The sequence below is a fragment of the Cupressus sempervirens genome, chromosome 10, assembly GCF_028749045.1.
Source record: "Cupressus sempervirens isolate cs-2001-9-10 chromosome 10, ASM2874904v1, whole genome shotgun sequence".
NCBI lineage: Eukaryota > Viridiplantae > Streptophyta > Pinopsida > Cupressales > Cupressaceae > Cupressus > Cupressus sempervirens.
The window spans coordinates 504702158-504722651 of NC_143127.1; positions in this window are offsets into that span (position 1 = coordinate 504702158).

A 20494-nucleotide genomic window follows, 5' to 3' on the forward strand; every position below is an offset into this window, starting at 1 on the left:
CGAAAGCCCTAAAGCCTAAAAAAGCTAGGTTGCACAATATAATTAATATGAAATATTAATTATATGTACCTAAGAGATAGCTTAAGAAAACTAGAGTAATAGGCAACTTATTTAATTAAATCAAAGTGATTTAATTAATAAGTATAAACAATTAATTACTCTAACAGTTTGCATATCTTTAAGACTATGTACCTTAGTGTTCAATGCACCTTGTTGTTTAGTACATCCTATTGATAGGCACACCTTTGCACTAGGCCACCTACACACCTTAGCGGTTATAAACATCTAGATTTAGAAAATCTATAGACCAAAAAATTTAGACTATGAAATTCTATAGGCTAGGGAATTCTAGACTCAAGAATTTGTAAATTCATGATATTTGAGACTTATAAATTTGTAATAAGGCCCTCCTTCTAGTGCCACTTCTATTGAGCAATCATTTTGCATGATGCCAATAATAGTAACTCTTATGAATGTATTTCTTGAAAAGTTGATCAATCTAACCAAATCCAAGGTTCTAAATGGTTTTTTATCAACCTACTATGTAGCTCAATTGAAGATAATTATGAATATTCATAAGGAGGCCTTTGTTGTACTTTAACCTACAAAATTTATGGAGAAATATAATCCATAGACCAATATTTCTTTTTGTGTTTTCTATTTCATGATGGATGCAAATAATAATAATGCAATATATAAATTCTTATTCTAACCACATGTTCAAAAGAAAATAATAGAGTTAGGATAACAAGAAATTTAGAAGAAATTATTGAAAATTAAATTCCTAATAGACATAAATTATAGCCACAATGCTTATGTGAACTAAATATTTGAAAGGATCAAGTGAGAAATTAATAAAATTAGGAGCAACGTATCCTTAATCACTGATGCAATTTTCAAATGGGACAATGAAAATGGTAGGATGTTTTACAACTCATCAAGTTGTATAGCTATAGAAAGTAATCTTACACGAGGAAAGTTTCTATGCAAGAACTTGAAGGCGACCCTTTCTCCAATTTTTCATGATAGAAGAAATTTTTTATTATATGAAAAATACTCATGAGCATTAATGTACAATAAAACTATTGGCTCTGTTGGCTCCTGATTTAATAATTTTGGAAATAACCAAGAAACCATACCAATACATCTAAGGATAGAAAATTCCTATAATGGATGCACTTGATTGTACTCTTGGCCCAACTATAAGGATAAATCCTTCTTCTTCAGGCTCTGTTAGACCTAGGCGGGTGGACCTCAGACTCTTTATATGGTACCAGTGTAAAGGCATACAACTGAATTTGGAAAATAGATAAAATCCCTTGATCTTCTATGTTTATGCAAGCATTCATGGATGAAGTAGCTAATAACAGAGCACATGAACCTGATAAACCAAGTGAGGGAAAACTCTTTTAATACTTAAACACAAAAGGAAAGATATTCGATTAAGATTTGTATCTCTGCATAACCCAGGTATAAAATAATAGAGAACATGTATCCTTCAAGTTGGCTAGTCCCTTATCTATTGGGCATCAACTAAATCTTAACATGTAGATGGATACCTAAAGTATACTCATATATTTAGGTATATGATCTATCTATTTGACTTGCAAATAAACATCAATCTTCATAACAACTCTCTTACTTATTGTAGAATCCTTCTGGTGTAACCTGTAACCCTATCAGTATAAAAAAGCATTTACTTGGCTTCTTTGTTCCAACAGCAAATTCATCCTGATATACAACCTTAAAGGATTGCAATTCTCAAATACAAAACATTAAAGATAACAGAAGAAGGAGATGAGAATCAGAATGAAACTAAGAAAGGTGAAGTTCTTGTATTAATTTCATTGAAAACAATACACCATCTGCATATTAAAGCTCAGAAAATACACAAAGAATGACTATGTAATATAAAAAATGCCTCAAAAGGAATACAATATGCTATTCATAACTGAAGAACACTAAGAAAATTGGTATCACAACTGTGAGAAAATCTCAGGAAATTGGAACCAAACTAGTCTCACAATCCTCCTAAAATCTCTAAAGAATTGGAACCCTTACAAAGAGCAGAAAAGGAAGATATATAGGAGAGAAGATCTTTCTAGAATGGCAATCTAAACTTGACATTTGTCCCACTGAAAGAGTCTTCAATCTGGAGTTGTTGAAACTGAACTTCCTCATCTACCTGCAATTGAAAACCATAAATGAAGCCCAAAATATTTGATATATCTTATTAAGACAATTAGAAAAATATCCCCTTGAAGAAAATATCAAAAATCATCACAATCTATACTGAGGCTCCAAAAATCTGATTTCAACATGTCACATTTGCTTTGCCGTGAAATTTACTTGTGCTATTGCCAAAAACATAACTGCTCTCAACTACATTAAAGAACCATCAGATCATCTTTCAAATTGCTGGAGAAGTCAAATCAGATAAAAATATTTCTATATCTGATTGCAATGTCATCTGCAACATTAAATTTGAACAATTCACTACGAAGCCCCCAAAATCAGAAAACCTCCTATAGCTGTTACCGGCTGACACCTGCTCGAAATCTGATTGCAAAATTGGAAAATTTGCTCTTTCCCGATTTCGACAAAAATAGCCCTTCTAAGACCATTCTGAAAATCAGGCTTTTGAGCTGAACATAGCACATAAAATTGAAATTTTTTAAAAGTTCATATAGTATCAATCATATAAAACTTTAAAAACAATTCAAATATTTCAATTTTATAATCTAAACATTCAAATTAGTTTGGATTTTGATTTTAAAATTATTTTGACTTTTCCCCTTATCTCTCCAATGCCAAGTGTCGATTTTAGATTTGTTGAAATGTACAGACATCCCCACATGCATATTATGCATTTTAAAAAATTACAATTTTAGCTAACAATCAAGCCGAATTTTATTATCTTAGCCATATAATTTATCTTCTTTGATTAGATGATTAGCATCATTAATATATATATTAATCCAAATTTCATAGCATCCCATATAAAAAGTGGACCCGTCCGATCCTACAATTAAGGGGGCACCTATTTTATTTCACCCATATAAAAAGTGGACCCTATTTTATTTCACGCGATCTCCCGACCCTAAGAGCATATTAGCCCCCTATTTTATTTCACGCGATCTCCCGACCCTAAGAGCATATTCTTTTTCAAACATCGCAAAGCCCCATTGACTTGATCCCCGATCTGACGACAAAGTTCACATGTCGGGGCATTGTAGAGTTTTTAAAAATTATTCTACGATCACCCGACTAGTCGTAACATTGGGGATCCCCTCCCCTTTGTGTCCCGATCCTACGCCACATCGTAACATTACACACCTCTTGGTTTTATCCTTTGCTACGCCTGTCTTGTCGATGTCAATCAACACGGTCTTTAAATGTCCTTCTGACCTGTTTTGTGCTCGATGTGGGATAAAAGACAATAACCTCCCCTACTTCGAAATGCAAGCATCTATAATAGATACATCCCCATCAGCATGGATTATTTTCTCACGCTATGGAGCTTAACTGTCTTCCTCTTGCTGTGGATTTATTTACCTTGTGGAGGTTGGTAGCTTCATTTGTGAGCAAAGCCTTGTTCTGCCCTAGCATGGATTGCCCTGCAGATGCCATTTTTGTGGAGCTCCTTTTGAACATGGGCGCTTTATGCCAAAACGTGGGTACCCTCTTCTTTACATGCCATCTCTTTTCTTCATGTGGAGTGTAGGCGTGGAGACCCATGCAGTGTACTTGGAGCCTTCAATAAATTATTCTGCCTTTTCATGGAAGTTCTCCCTCAGTCTATAGCTTCTCCAGATGTGGGATGCAAAACAGATTGCGTGTCTGCTATTGCTTCTACTCTTGAAGCACTTTCCCCCTCTCTGTAGAAAGTAGATCCAACATGAGTATTCTTCCCTCATGACACGGCTTCCATACCAAAATGTGGGTAACATGCATTCTTGACTAGTTGCCGCTGAAGATCTTTATTCTAGTTTTTGTCATTCGCTGGGAGTTCTACCTTCATGCATGTTTGAGCATTGCTGAATACATGGGTGGCATCATTCACATCTTCCACGTTTTCCCTTTCTTATACTTGGGGATCCTTTCTTTGATATGGCTTCCTCTTGCTGTGGGTAGGATCTTTGCTGGTAGTGGATGCTTGTTTCATTCCGGTTTGCCTTCAACCGCTGTGAATGCTTTCCCCTACAATGGAGCTCTTGTCATCTTTACATGGGTACTTCCCATGTTCTCCTTCTGAAGTCGTGGGCACACTATTTTGTATTGAAATTACCCCTTTCTTCATCAATTTTATTGCCAAATTTTGTCAACACAAAGATTGCCTATGGATTCATTAATGACAAACATTAGGAGGCGAGCTTATGGTATATGGTAGTCTTGAAACACAAACTATCACTCTCTTTTATATGTTCTAGTGCAGCAGTGATCTTTGAAGGAGTCTCAGCTTTGCAAATTCCAATCATGCAAACAAACTTCATAGTAGACTTGTTGAAAAAGTACACGTATGATGTTATAAAAAGACTAAACAATCTCATTATATGACTTAGTGACATATTTTATTTGACATAATCTTTACTACCAAAATTAGCTCATACCCTCTACAAATGCAAAGATTTTGGAATGTGCCAACTAAGGTAGTGTGATAACTAATATCATTATAATCCATCTTTAAAACATCTTTGATTTGCAAACAATCATCATTAATCTGATGGAATCAGTCGGGCCTCAAAGTGGGTCCAGCTAAAAAAAATTTGTTGCTGAACAACTGACATGGAAAATTGATCCACTGACCTCCTCAAATTGAATGGAAACCAAATTGATCATAGAATCATCACTGAAAACTTAATTCAATTATTTCCGCACCACTGTGAAATCTCTATCAGGAGGCTTGTTGCATGGCTTTAAAAACTGTCATAAACACCTAGATGAGCTCCAAAACTTAGGATATATATCTTTTTGACACATTCAATAGGCCTACCAAATATCCTCTCATGATGACATCGGGGTCAAAAGATATCGACCCCCAAACATGCCTACTTTAAATCACTTGTAGATAAACATGTCAGAAAGTCGAAAGTTGTGTTTGGTTTGAGCTTTGAAAATTGGGCAAATGGGCACTTGAGGTTCTGAAAACTGGGGCATTGGTACTTTGTCAAGAGGAGAATATAACTCTGTGATTTGGGCTCATGATGAACCATGAGACAAATTTGGAAAAGGTCTGAAGCTGGCTACCTAGATTTCTAGGATAGTGAACATCAGTAAAATAATATTTTTTACAAATGAAATGACCCTGGAAAAGTATGCAAAAGGATTTTTCAAGACTTGAAAACTGGCATGATTGTAATATTTTTAGTATAGAACATAGGAGAACAAACCATTCAATCCCACCAATCATGAAATCAAAGATATGACATCTCGAATAGGGCTCCCGATCAATCTGTACCTTTCATTACTAGTGAAACCTTAAAAATTGCAAATGTAATCACATTTGAAAGCTGATCAAACGGATTTTTCATAAGCTTGAATCTAGAAAGTAGAAAGTCTCTGACCCCTAAAATATGGTGCAAAAGGAATTTTCTTATTTGGGTCAACTGGTCAAAAGTTATAACTTGTCAAACAAGACTACCTGAAATTATGAACAATATGCAAATTTACAACAGATGATAACTAACCAAATTTGAGGGGTTCGAAACCTAGTCAAAGAGATTTGAAATGATTTGAAACTTGGAACATAGGTTCTTTGGTATTCATACTAAACATCCTCATAGTGGTGAAGCATGATACATAGCTAGCTACCAGATATTCAAATGCAAACATGCCCTCTGATCACCTTTTGACACTTGGCAGAAAATGCAGAACTGAAAACAACTCAAAATGGGACCTCACAGAATGGTTCAAAATGTCAGTTTATCAACATGAAACACATGGATAGGTTGAATGAAGGGTGTTAGAAACATAAAACACCACTTAGGCATTAGAACAACAGTCGGGTACGCATGCATGAAAAGTGTTCATAGGGGGCAAAACTTGGACTAGGTACTCAAAATGGAAAAGCAATTTTGAGCACCAACATAGGCTCTATCTAGGGATGCACGCCCCTTGCGGGCGTGGCAAGAAATCAGATCTCTAGAAGAAGCAAATCACTAAAAAAAAAACTTTCTCCGAATAAAATTTTGAAAACAAGGAAACTATTCTGACTGTACAAGATGGTGACCCCAGGCCACCCAACCTTCTTCAAACCTCTTACCTCTATCAAACACTTTATTCTCATTTACTTTTCCTTGAGGTAAGCTAAAACTTTGATTATCCTTTGTTTCACCCAACACATAAAATTTTTCAATTTTCTCAGTTGGCAAAACAAAATAACTTTCCTGACTTTCATAGTGCATACTAGGGACTTCTTTAATATAATGCTCACTATGAAAATAGGGATCAACATGCTCAAATATACCAGGATCAAACTAATAACTATCTTTAGCAGATGAATTATGCATGCTCTCAAATTTGGGAGAAAGATTAGACACACCTTGGAAATGTGTATCTCCATGTACAACTGGTTGACATTTAGATGAGTATCCACATTTATACTCACCAATGTCTTCCATGTCAATGACTGAAAATAGTCTAGGGCTCTCCACTGATTCTTCACAATCAGCAAATGGATCAGTCACATTAAAACATTCATCATAAAATTTCTCATAAAGTGTAGGCGGATTTTTAATAACTATTTCATCTAACACCTCACCATCATCATCACAACTAAAATGTTGATTAGCTAAAAAAATATGGTTCCCACTGAATTTAGATAAATGTTTTCTGATGTCATCAGGAATGACATTTGGGAAACCATAGATACCATTGAAAAATAATGGCGTGTATCTCTTGGTAGAAAAGGATCTATGATTTTGGTCAATGGACTAGATACTGGGTGAAAAGAAATATGTCATCTCTTGCAAACTTACAACTCACCAAAATAACTTTTAGAATTTATAATTTGTAGTAGATCTGAAAACTCATCTACCAACTTAAATCTTTAACATATTCCAAGATGCAAATACAATTTCTGAAACTACCTTTCATGGAATATGCTAAGATGCATTAAACACTTCTCCTACTTAGTGCCAAAAATCACTTGATGGAGAAAACTTTCATATAACTTACTTTCTTGAAAAAGAAATTCAAGAAAGAGGAAAGTACCTTATATGTGATGTTTTCAAATCTCTTCAATGCTGTGAACAACAACAAATTCAAATCTCATCTTGATTTAGTAACTCTTGCAAAGCATCATCCACTTTCTTTACAACTATTGCCAAGGACCCGAGATGACTTCTTCAAATCTTCATTCCAACTGTTGTAACCTTCACAATACCCTCAACTTCATAATTGCACTGGTGCAGAGATTTAACTTTGAGTCGCCACTCACTAAGTGAGAAAAGATTTTCTCGGCTTGCACAAAACAACAAGCTGGTCTAGAATTTATAATAGGTATTTGAAAACTCACGCACAACCTTGGAATTTCACACCATTAACAAAGTGAAAGAAAACATATTCTTGACTCTTGAAAGCATAAAAACACTTTGAAAACACTCTTTAGCTAAATTGACATGAAATCACTAGTGACAATAATATATTTCTTCAACCTTCAAAGCTACTGTTGTCCTAGATAAAACATCACTGGGAGGCATGAAACTTCAGCATGACCTTGCTACTGCTAACAAAATTTACACATGCCTTTCTTGTAATTGTATTGAATCACCTTCAGATTGCAATACTCCCCAGTAGAGTCACCATTTTGTTGGCTCCTAATTTAACAGTTTTGGAAATAACCAAGAAACCATACCAATACATCTAAGGTTAGAAAATTCCTATAATGGATGCACTTGACTACAGTCTTGGGCCAACTATAAGGATAAATCCTTCTTCTTCTTCAGGCTCTGTTAGACCTAGGCGGGTGGACCTCAGATTCTTTATATGGTACTAGTGTAAAGGCATACAATTGAATCTAGAAAATAGATAAAATCCCTTGATCTTCTATGTTTATGCAAGCATTCATGGATGAAATAACTAATAACAGAGCATATGAACCTGATAAACCAGATCATTACCTTGTTACCAACTATTATTTTCTCTATCCAGATATCTACTTTATCTAACTCTTTTATTGAATATATATCTAACAACATCTAATATCTCTAACCCGTAATTGTTTGTAATGCTTCTAGTTCATTGGGCTAAGTGGCCACTTTATCAATTAGCCCAAAATCTTGGTCCACTATAGTAACCAACATATCTACATTATTTTGTATACCTAGTAATAAGTTCATATTTGACTCAATAATTTGTACACCTTTATCTTCAAACCTATGATGCCACCTCTTACATACATCCAAAAATGAGTCGTCTTGTTCTCTAGTCAGAGCTCATTTGTCAAGGGAAGTCGATAGGGTAGCCTTAGGATGGTTGGGTATAATGGACCAACTACCTCTTTCAATTACTCTCATAACAAATCATTTTTCTTCCTTAACTCAAAAATCTTAGTCTCATCTTCATCCAAATTCTAGAACACTTATTTAAGGCCTATGGTGGTCAAAAATTTGGTTGTGTCCTGGGTGGCCTTCATCAATAGTACTTCCTTCACCTGATAGTTTTTAGGAGAAATATCCTTGACATCTACATGGCGATGAGGAATATCTAGATGTGCTATCAATTATTTTCTATGGTTCCTCTTGATGAAGGCTAGTTGCTTAGCATCACCCTGAATGGGTGTTGGTGCCTTCACTACCTTTTTCAATGCCTCTAATCCTTTTGGTTCTATATATTTTACATATTTCCTTTGGTGAGTCAATACCTCTTAGATCAACCATGCTAGAGTATTTCCCATATTAAACATGTAGTGGCCTTGTGATGAGGATGTTTCTAAAACTAGAATTTTTCTCTTGTCACTTCTCTCAAGTCCTCTTTGTTCTTGGTGGCTTAGTTAATAGAGTGATTGTTATTGTCCTTGGAGGAGAGGGTTTTGATCCATATAAAGGTGGTTTCCATTCCCTCTCTTCATAAATTTTTCCTTCCTCATAAACCTCATCAATGTGGAGTTGTTCAAAGTCATCCCCTCCTATTTTTTGACTATTAGATTTTATGATTGATTGTGGCAATGGGGTAGCTTCCTATTTTGATAGTTGTGGAGGTGGTGATGATGGATTTCCTAGTGGAAAAGGTGATATGCCTATTCACCCTTACAAAAGTGGGGGTAACTAATTCTAACCTTCACCAAGAGATTTCTTTTGTAGAGTATCCTTTATTATTTTTTCCTCTAAATGAGTCCTAATTAGCATAAAATCAAACTCTAAGAGATTAAATACATCAAAGCCATCTCATTCTATAGACTTTGTCTATCCCTCATTTTCCTAGTTTATAGTCTCTTCGAGTTGAATTGGTTGTTTCTAAATAGAGAGAGGCATCTAGTTGCACTCTTTCTATCTCTTGTCTTCTACAACCCTTGTTAACTAGGTTCTCCTATTAAGTGAGAGGTATTCAATCTCTTCCCCTTGCTCTTCCTCTTCTCCTTTGGGTATGGTATCTAGGATTTGAGGACATGGGGCTCTCTTCTTCTTCTTCAACTTCCTCCTCTTCTCTCTTATCACCATCATTTGGGTTCCAGCCCTCTTAGGTACTGAAGGAGAGGATTTTGTTTGAGTTTAGGCTTCCTTAGGTGGAGCCTAAGCTTCCTCTTCCTGAGCATGTGATTCTTCACTCTAACCCTCTTTTTTATGGGCTTCCTCCTCCTTCATAGACTTCTTCATTTTCTTCCCCTTATCACTATGCAAGTATGTCACTTCCCTCTTGTGCTTGTATATAGTTTGTGATCATACTAGGGACTTCTATTGGTAAGTCAAAATTGTGACTTTAGTCATTTTACCTTTCTTGGTCCTCGACATAGCTTTTAATATTTTCACATTAGGAACTAGCTCCAAGTGGAAAGGCTTCTTCACCCAATCCCTAATCAATTAAATGGCATGACTAGCCTGATTTTGTATATCATCATTCTCTTCTTGGCCAATCTTGACATTCATTATGGGCCTCTCAAAATTTATGTCCCTATTGTACAATGGGTCTATCACATATGTGTTATCCTTATTCTATATATTCAAAGGTATATTTAGGTTGAGACCTCTTTCTAAGAGTTGTAGACTTATCCTATAGTAGTTCCTAATTCAAACATCATAGTTCATCTACATAGTTAACCCAGTAATCTTCAATAGAAGCATCAGGTATGAATTTCTTTCCTATGAGATGTTGGACCATCCCAATATTGTCAAAGTAGATTCAAGGAACTATATATTCATATAAGGAATACTAATCTCATTCAATCTCATAGGTGGATATATCCTTCTTTTGCTTGACCTCAAAATCTCAAATGGTAATAGGCCACATCCATATGTTCTTGTGTTGTTTTATCACCCTGTCATAGGAAGAGGCCAATTGCCTATCTATCTCCAATAATATCAACCCATATAATGAATAGAAAGGAAGATTCTTTGGACATAGGAGGGTTCTTGCAACCTAGATATATGTGAATGTGTTAAACTGGATGAAATAAGTACACACTTTTTCTACTTAGCAATGGCTTCCACAAACAATCACATTGCACAATCCCCCTCAATGTACTAGATTATAGAAAATAAAAAACCATCATTCACTAGTTTGAATTCTAGTATCTTGAATGAGATATTCTTCTATTCTAACTAGGGCTATACTATATACATATAGGCATTAGCATCTTGGATGCTTCCCCTCTTCACCAATCATGGGTAGTCTATTAGTCTTGCTACCAAAAGATACACCACATAGGAAGTCATGTAGAATTGCGGAGGGTCTAACTTCACTAATATAAGATTCTCATCTAAATTTTTACTAATTATAGTGGCCCAATCAACTGGTAATTCTCTCCTCTTGATGATTTCTATTAAATAAACCATCCATATTTCTAGATGACTAGTTGTGGGGAGCCCCATGAATCTGGTTAGGAGGAGGACTATATTGTAGCCAATTTCATCTATTATATACCCCTGGGTAATGTTTTACATTTTAATTTCTTTGATTAGTAGGAGGTTGGAAAAGAAAGTATTTCTCCTGTACTATGTCTTTCACTCCTTGTTTGTGCTCCATGTACCACATGTCCTCTATGTCATAGGTTATTTTTTGGAATTGATCTACAAGTGGTAGGTGAAAACCTTCTCAATGTTGTAAGGGTGTATGTCCAAGACCATCCTTCCTATGACTTTTTTTGTAATCTTCTCTTATGGCATGTAACAATGGGCCAATGCCATGATCAACTTTGAATATTTCATATAGACACCAGATGGGAAGCTATATTCACCAATCCACTTAGGATCAATGATGAGATCATCTTTGATCTCTCCCTCAGTTTGTTGCATAAGACTGGGAATGTGTTCTAATCTATATGTCGCATCTTTGTGTCCCATACCTTTGAATGTTTATCCATGAACTAAGACTTCTCTGGCACACCATGGATTTGAAGGTCACTAGTTTGAGTGCTATCTTCACCACCATGGATGATGATGATGATGTCATTTAACCTACACAAAAGGTGGATGTTAGTTTACCCTTATTAGAGGATAGAAAATATATGAAGATGCAATTGGACTATGGAAAGTTAAAAAATCAGACAAAAATTGAAAAATAAGGTCAAAAACTACATTTAGTGCACCTACGTAGGTGAGCAAGGTACGCTTAATGCACCAATTTTTTTGGTTGTTGGTGCAAACAATATTTCCTTTGGTATTCAATATTATATTTGTACTTGATATGGGATATGCATCTAATATCATATAACCCATCTATCTATTACACTTGTATATCTAATGATATAGTATATATATAAGAAAAATGCATCTAATTTTATGTTTCCCATAGTATGAAACAAATTAAAATATATTAAGTTTTGACTAATTTAAGGTAGTTAGACATTATAATTTTTTAATTCCAAAAATATTGTATGAAAAAATTCATAATTAATTATTTGTTTGGAAAAAATGTGTCATTTCAGTCATGAATCTTCTACTTATATGTAGAATCTTTTTTTTTTTTTTTTTCCATTGGTTGTGATTAAGTTGGTCAGACATACACCTACTTTTCTCTTTTTCTTGGAATTTACATACCACTACATTGAAATTTTAGTGTTTCACTAAATAGATTAATTTTTCTTCAAAAAATAGCCTAGCATATTAGAAATTACATTCAATTTTCTATAGATTCTCTTGTTACAACTTTTTGATAAAAGGCTGATGACAATTTTAAATTTTTACATCAAGTTGTCTAACTATGTTTTATTAAAATCTCATTTCTGCTTAAGGCCAAAGTTTGACATAAAATAATCCTATACACACACTCTCATCTAATATAAAAATTCCATCCATAAAATGATATATAAATTATTAAGGGATTAATAATTTTAAACTAAAAGAAAATGGATGCAACCAAATACAATGTATAGCCCATAAATTGCTACACCTAGGAGGAAGCTACCCTAGAAGAAGAAGAAAAAGAAGACAAACAATGACACAAGCATGGGGGAGACATAAAAAAAAATAAGAATTATTTTCCCATACAAGATCTTCAAATAATATCAGACTAAACAAACTTGAAATGATTGGAAAGGGTTGTTAGAAAGCAATGTCCACCAAGATAAATGAGAGGGAGCGGGGCAGTGAATCATTTTTCCAATCATCAACCTTATTAATTTTGGAACATGTAATCAATAAGTACAAAAACCATTAAAACATCATTGTACACAATAACACTAGATTTATTAACTAGGGAAACCCTTGATCAGAGGGAAAACCCTGGTGGGGATGGTACCCACAAAATGATGTACTAATATATAAGTTCCTTTCAAGAGGATAGACCCTAATATGAGTCAATGAAATACATTTACATATCAATCCCTATTAGGAGACTTTTAATCCCTGTGAAAACATTCTAACCCTATTAGGAGTTTTGGAAGGTAGAAGGACCCATTGTCCAAATAGCTTTAGGGGCAAGATCACTAAACTCACTATACAATTGATCTTAGTACTATCCTTCACAAAATAATAAAAATGAACAACTATCCATAGCAACCTCTTTTCCAAATACATCTCTATTAGCTCATTGTGCCTTATCTACACCAAAAACTTATTTGATCTGAATATCATGTTCATTGGATCTTAGATCCAATTTTTCATACTCGTATTATATACAATCCCTTAGATCACTTATTCACTTTCTTCACTTAATCACAAGTTTACAAATTCACACTTATAAGTCACAATATCATTCCTTAAAACAAAGGAAAGTATATTTCCTTTATACCAAGTCCTCAAACTAATTATTGAGTTGGCCTTGAGGCTTTCTCAACTTCATTTATAATTAATACACATTACATTACATCTTTTCATAATTACATAACATTGTTAGCTCACAGTCTTCATAATTCTTGACACGTGCAACCTCATACATAGCATGATCAACCATGCCATCATTATCATGTCTTCCTACTCTATATGAATTTTCTTAACTAAATTCTATCTTTGGTCAGAGATATAATAAAATTACCATAATAGCTTCTCAGGAACACTGCTAGAATATTGTCTTTAATAAATCTCAAATAACTGTCAATTTTCTTCATATTTATGTACGTAAACTTAACCATATGATTAGAACACTCTATAGAACATGTCAACAATTGCGCATAACCACATATTTAATCCTCAAATTTCATGACCTCAATCTTTGTCTATTTCTATACCACTCTTCTCAGAATAACCAATATGTTTGTTGTTGGAAGTCTATTGGGAAAGCAAGATACTGAGAAAGAGGGGTGAATCAGGATCTATAAAGCTTTTAATCTTTCAAACAATTATCAACCTAATATCTTTCACCACTAACCCTTACCTCAACAAATAAATGAATCAAATAAACATATACCTCAAATAATGTATTAGATATAATGTACTGATCACAACTATAAATATGAAACTAAATGATCAATACATAATGTTAGTTTTTGGTGACTGAACAAAGAAGTACTATACATATCCATAATTCCTCGATGACATTTGGGAGTTATTTTATTAGAATTTTTGGGTTAACTTGTTGTAACTAATTATAACCCTAAACTAGAAAAAATACTTGTATAGATGGCTTAGGGTTAGGGATTTCATAACGCGTGATATGATAATTTCTTCTTGTAGTTGTATTGAGTTGTAAGGGATTATAGATTTTAATCAAGTTGTAATCACTAGATAATAATAATATTGGACTCATTGTTTGGTAGATGTAGCCCATGGATTTGGTGAACCACATTAAATCTTGGCATGTTGTGTTCTCTTCTGTGTGATTTATTATTGTTTGATATTGGTTATATTTGTATGTAATTGTTATTTCTATCTATGGTTAACCCTAACACATAACACAAAGATTTGGTAACCCAGAAACGCTCCAAGGTGAAGGTAAAATTAGGGTGGGGATGACACCCACAAATCTTCACTATTACAAAAATAAATTTTTCTTGTTAGGACTACAATTTTGATCACTTCTGATGATCTTCCCTTTGATGGGTCTATCCTATTAAGAGCTACATGACTTATTCAATCTACCTTGATTAAAGGATTTAAAACTTTTTAAAAAGTAAGCACTTTGTTAAGAAATTTACATAGGTCATTTAGGACCACTCTATTAAGAGATTTACCTTGATTCACTTTGCTAAAATATATATCAATACTTGATCCTTCGGTTAGCACTCTAATGCTTGATTATGGATCTCCTCTTTCCACTATTTGATCTTCTCTCTAATCTGATATAACATTTTTTTGCACTTCATTACTTTGCTCGGTCACTCTATGTTATTTCACCTCTAGACTCTACTTCAAGCATCCAAACTTTTCTTTTTGTGCATATAGTCTTATCATCATAAAAAATAATGTTTGGATCCTCCTTTTATAACCAGCTGGAGAAGGTTGTAGATCTAGATTGACAATCTAGATTTCTCCCTTATACTAGTTAAACCTTCCATTTTTCTAATTGGTTAAACACCTTGCATATGGATTAATGATCAATGAAAAGATGTGTAATCATATCCTTAAATTAGTTCTCAGTCATTAAAACATTTATTAAGTTGGCTAAAAATGGTTTACCTTAGTGTTTGTGCAATCCCAAACAAATATGTCTATACTAGCTTGCTCAGCACATAAATACTCTAATGCTTGGTCATGATTAATCTTTATGTTGTCCCTCAACTTCTGAAAGCTCAACACTCACTATATAACTCAACATGAACTAGCTCTATATAGCTTGGTGTATATTTTTCTTTTTCTCACTTGGCATACATAGGAGTAGTCAACAGCCATAGACTTTCCCAGTAATAATAATTGCTTGACCTTGACTGAAATAAGAAAAGTCTAAATACATTTTTCATCCTTAGTAGGATGGCTTGGTCATAGTGATGACCAACCAACTCTTCTATGTAAATGACTAAGTATTTGAAACTAATAGACAAGTTGTAGGGATCAACAATCTCCCCCTTTGACATTAGTGGCAAAAGCACTTTGTCATGATTTCATATTACATCCAAACTAAAAATAGTACCCCCGCTTAGACTATGACTCAGTCTTCATAAAAATCTCAATATGTTCAACATGTTGGAATTATGATATGTTTGTCATTAGTGCAAACACTTATTTGATTTTGAATGCTTACCGAGCTCATCACTTAGTCTATAGTTCACACTGAGCATTCAACGGTTACCTTATAAGTTCAGCAGGTAAACAATTCACACTGAGCATTCCAGAGGATATCGAGTGAATGGGCAGTTCAACAGTGTTTAACGAGTGAAGAAGGTAAACAAAAGAAAGCAGTATTTACCGAGTGAAGAAGGTAAATGAAAGAAAGTAGTGTTTACCAAGTGAAGAAGATAAATGAAAGAAAGTAGTGTTTACTGAGTGAAGAAGGTAAAAAAAAGAAAGCAGTGTTTACCGAGTGAAAAAGGTAAATGAAAGAAAGCAGTGTTTATCGAGTGAACCAAGGTAAATGAAGAAGATAGTTTCTACCAAGTAACAATACATCTACCGAGTCACCTATGGTTATCGAGTTTAGAACTACGTCAGGTGATTAGTATGGACTGAGCCTTCACTTCTACCAAGTGCATGAAAATGTTGAGTAATGTAGTGGATGCCGAGTATCAGAAGGTCACCAAGTTAGTTCAGTGAACCCAAGTTTTCTACTATCTGGTTGACTCAGTAATGTTTTCTTCACTTATATTTTGGCCGACCTTGCAGTTGTAAATAATGAATGGTATATATGTAATGTATGATATCATTTTGTAAGATATATGGTGTATAAAAAAAAAAATATGAGAGTAAGGTTCACATGTAAAAAGGTATTGCTATATTTTGAGAAAAGTGAAAGCGAATCAATAGCAGAGAGAAAGGGATTCAGCAAGGTCAACACAGGAGTAGAAAAGATATATCTATCACATCAGGTGATCAATGCAAAAGGGATCTTATCAACAATTATAAGCAGATCCACTGCTTCATCCTAACAGGTGAATCAGTTTGTAAATCCTTTAACAGGGTAGACTTAACAGTCTTTCGTAAATCTCCTAACAGAGTGCATACTTCAGTGTATGTTTGTAAATCCTCTAACAAGGTGGATCTAGCAGTCCTACTTGCTCTGAATAGGGAAAATCATCAGAAGTGATCATTGTAAGCCTTAACCGGCCAACTTTATACTACAGTATTGAAGTTCAGTGGGTATCATCCCCACCCCAGTTTTACTTTCTATTTGGAAGGTTTCTGGGTCACCAAATCTCTGTGTACATGTACAATGAATGTTTGTTCTTTCAGTTATGCAGTAGATTAGATGAATGAATGGTGAATGGCTTTTATGCTGAAGTATTTGAAAGTTTTATAAGTTACTGATTCACCCCTCCCCTCTCAGTAACCTATCTTATACTGAATATTTTCAACAATTGGTATCAGAGCATTGTGGTTCTCAAGATAAAGTTTGATAGCTTGAGCAAAGATCAAGGACAATGGAGATATTTAGACTAGACAAATCTATTGAGAATGAAAAGCTAGATCTAAAAATGGCCATGGCTCAACTCAAAGAAGCAAAGGAGCATCTTTCTCAATCTTTGAAAAGAAGGAAGGAACTTGCAAGACAAATGAATGATCATCAGTATATTGAAGAAAAGATTGAAGACCTTTTACCATCAAGCAGTTCAAATGAAGCTAATGTAGCAATCAAGGAACTCCTAGCAAAGAATGGTTCTTTGTAGGAAGAAGTAAGAAAGCTCAAAAGAGAACAAGAAATCCAATCCATCAGGCTATGTGAAGTTTTGGAATAGAGAAACAAGGCAAATGAAGACTTAGAGATAAGAAATAATCAATCCCTTCAGCATGAAGATCTTGTAGGTCAAGTATCTAATGAAAATGAAGAAATTATGAATCTAAGATCTGAGAATGAAAGTTTGAGGAATGATTTAATCGCTGAAAGACAAATCAATGCAAGCTTACAAAGTGATCTAAGATCTGAAAGACAAATCAATGAAAGCTTGGAAAATGACTTGATCACTAAAAGGAAAGTCAATGAAAGAATGATGAAATCTTAAATAGACATGACTCAATTAAATTAGAAAAGTGAGCAAAACTTTCATAAACAAAAAGGTAAAGATGGTCTTGGATACAAGGATGAAGGTGAAACCTCTAAACAAGGTGCTCAAAGGAATCAAAGATCCACTTGCAATCACTATGGCAAGATAGGTCATACATCAAACAAATGTTGGAGTAATGGAAAGGAAAAATTCAATGGCAAATGCTACAAATGCAATCATCATGGTCACAAAGAAAATGAATGCAAAGAGAAACCAAAGTTTGAAGGCAAATGTCACAAATGCAAGAAACAAGGTCACAAGGCATCTAAATGTAGATCCAAAGCATTCAATCCAATAGAAAAAATTATCAAAGCAATATTTGGTTGGGACTACAATACTTGGTGTAGGTGTCACTATTGTGGAGAATATGGACACATTGGGATAAACTGTGCAAGACATCACTAAAGAAAGAAGGACACAACCATAAGATGTTACACTTGTACTAAACTTGGTCATATAGCTAAGAATTGCATGAATACTAGAAGAATTGAAGATGAAAAGAAAGCTAAAGTTGATAACATTTGGAAGTAGATGAGACAACAGTGGATTCCTAAATCTACTGAGCAAGACAGCTCAAATGATGGTCATGTCACTCAAGAAATGGGTGACTCCACCATTTCCAATTAGATTTAAGAGGAATCAAGAACTGCATCTTATAGCCATATCTTAAGCAGTTCCAGAGTGAAAAAGTACAAATGGTCAAATCAGTATTTCAAATACAAAGTTCAAAGAAAGGTTATCATTCACCATGTTGCATCTACCGAACAAGGTTGGTTGAAGACCTTACCGAGCTAGGTTGGGAGTAACTAAAGTTTTGTTTGACCACTGAGTTGCAAGGTTCTACCGATTAGATCGATGACAGACTAGCAAGCACTATGTCATCTCATCTACCTTTGTACCAAGCATTAATGATAGTATTTCCATCAAAAGGGCAGAATTTGATTTCATTTTTCATTGCAACTTAAGAATACTCAGAGCTAAAATATTTCTAGTGAATCCAGAGCAAATCCCAAGCGATTCCAAGAAAATTTCTTGCAAAGAATTTGTTCAAGATTTTTCTTACATTTATCAAGTAGCAATGCCATCCGCAAGCACCAACAGCAAGGCAAAAAGAAGTTCAAAAATATTGGTAAAGAATACAGAATGGAAAGGGCCCAACTTCAAGATTGTTCCTGCCGTTGTAGAATCACTCGACCCAAATGGAGCTCAATCACAAATACCACCCAAGGTACTTCTTATCAATGATATTCGTACTCATTTCAAATGTTCTATTCAAGAAATCAAAAACCTAGAGATGGACAATGCCCTAGGTGAAATGAGTATAGATGGCTCTCTAAAACCCGAATTCAAGCATCTGGAAACCAAGGGCTTGACTCATATCTCGCATATGCCTAGAAACTTCCAAACCAAATGGATTAGGTATATCCTGAGTCGAGTGCATAATAGTCAATTGTGGTTGGAGCAACTCGTAGTGATAACAAAGAAGATGATTCACAAAATCACGGGTCTCCCTATGCTCGGCAAAACCAAAACCACCAAAACCCTAGGTTGAGAAGAGCTATAGAAACAAACCCTAGCCGAGTGGGACAGTAGAGGTTTAAAGGTCAACATTGTACCTGATGTGGAATTAAGATTTGGCATTCATATAATTGCATATAAATTATATAGTTCCAACAGATTAAATAGTGTACCTTGTGAAGTTGTGGATTTGGCCCTCAAGATTGTAAAGAAAAACCTTGAATTTGATCTATCAAAAGTAATGCTGAGACAGCTAAATAAAAATATGGATAGCATAAGGACTTCAAAGAATAACCCCTGTAAATTTGGTTCTCTATTAATATGTTTATTTTTCTATGTACAAAATTCTTTCCATCAAAAGGAACAGTAGAATGGAGAAAAGATATTCCAATTTTGTATCAAATAAATGAGTTTGTAGCAGAGATGGGTGAAAATTTTGATAGTATTATGGATAATTATTTTGAAGACTTCAAGGAAATGATGAATAATAGATTTAGAATTCCTCCCAAGCTTGTTGAAGATTATAAGGATGATGTATGCTTCATGGTTGACTATGACAAGGTATACATTCAGGCAGTCAAACCGTGAGTTGCACGGGTGAAACCTCTTCCCTATGAGGTAAATATTGATGAAGCTAGAGATATCATAGAAGCATTGGTAAATGAGCTAGTAGACCCAAGGCAAAAAATTTTTGGAACCTATGATGAAGCTAAGGCTAGAATTGAGCTTGAAATCAAGCTACCATAGGCCATAAGCAAGGGCAAGAGGAAAATAGCCAAATTGAAAAATACAACTAGTCCTCTTATGCTCACCGAGGGAAAAGGTGAAGATGAAAAAGATGAAGATGAAGAAGGTGAAGAAGAAGGAGGAGGAGAAGAAGAAGGAGAAGAAGAATCTGCAGAAGAACAACCAAAGAAGAAAGGTAGGGTAATCATTACCAAACCTAAGAAGAAGCCTACTGCATTATTTACCAGAGGAACCAAAAAAGGTAAGCAGGAACCTATACTAGTCAGGCCTACACCCACATTCAAGCAAAGGCTCAAACTATTGGAAGAAGGAGCTAGCATCAAAAATTTCAAGGCATTGAAATTTGAAACTAGAACAGATGCTGAGAAAATGCAGATTGAGGAATTGGTACTCAGTAAGATGGGGAAATGGAAATACTCCCCAGACCAGATTGCCCCTCAAATCTCAAAAGAACTACTGGAGAGATTGCAACTGAGATGGGTGTCAGTCACCCAAATGGTAAAA